Here is a 1,000-nt window from a genome sequence, read left to right as displayed (position 1 = left end):
ACACACACACACACACACAAACAAACTTTAAAGTACAACATACATGCACTACACATCGTGTGTGAACTGCAGGGTTCTCAATATCACACACCCAGCACATGTCGACTATCGATCTAACATACCGAGTGATCACCTCATTCTTCCACGACAAAACTTACTTGTACTCGGATATATCATCGACGTCACAAGCAATTCACACACGTCCACATTTTTAGAATTTTCGATGTTTACACCCTCACAAAGGTATATCAGATATGTATTTTTCAACATCACCAAAATGCAGTTTGTTATGTCCAAGGCTTTCACTTTTCACCTGTTAAAAACACCGCAACACATTTTGTTCCTTTTTTTTGGGGGGGAGGGGGGTTGTCTCTGGTTTAAACAGAGATTAGAAGGACTCTGTGGATTGTTTGTGACACTGATGATACAGGCTGTGCATTTGCCGGCCTCAGCTAAAATATGATTGCTGTTTAGAGTTTTAGTTTGTCGACAGTTTTATGACACTAGTTACAACACAAATGTCTCTGTCCCTGTCATTGTCCCTGTCCCTGTCTCTGTCTTTGTCCCTGTCTCTGTCCCTGTCTCTGTCCATGTCTTTGTCCCTGTCTCTGTCTCTGTCCCTCTCTCTGTCTCTCTCCCTGTCCCTGTCTCTGTCCGTCTCTGTCCCTGTCTCTGTCTCTGTCCCTGTCTCTGTCCCTGTCTCTGTCCCTGTCTCTGTCCATGTCTCTGTCCCCGTCTCTGTCTCCGTCCCTGTCTCTGTCCCTGTCATTGTCCCTGTCTCTGTCTCTGTCCCTGTCTCTGCCTCTGTCCCTGTCTCTGCCTCGGTCCTTCTCTCTGTCTCTGTCTCTGTCCGTCTCTGTCCCTGTCTTTGTCCCTGTCTCTGTCTCTGTCCCTGTCTCTGTCCCTGTCATTGTCCCTGTCTCTGTCCATGCCTCTGTCCCTGTCTCTGTCCCTGTCCCTGTCTCTGTCCCTGTCTCTGTCCCTGTCTCTGTCCCTGTCC

The 1,000-nt window shown here is 48.0% G+C and overlaps 1 protein-coding gene across 1 annotated transcript in view; it reads right to left on the bottom strand.

The window, feature by feature from the left end:
- The window catches only part of LOC101849871 (monocarboxylate transporter 12), a gene marked incomplete at its 3' end in the record, with an annotated part of 27,614 nt that overhangs the window by 3,606 nt on the left and 23,008 nt on the right, over nucleotides 1-1,000 (bottom strand).

This window comes from Aplysia californica, unplaced genomic scaffold (genome assembly GCF_000002075.1).
Source record: "Aplysia californica isolate F4 #8 unplaced genomic scaffold, AplCal3.0 scaffold00512, whole genome shotgun sequence".
NCBI lineage: Eukaryota > Metazoa > Mollusca > Gastropoda > Aplysiida > Aplysiidae > Aplysia > Aplysia californica.
The sequence above is the reverse complement of the archived record's forward strand: the minus strand, read 5'-3'. Positions and strand labels throughout refer to the sequence as shown.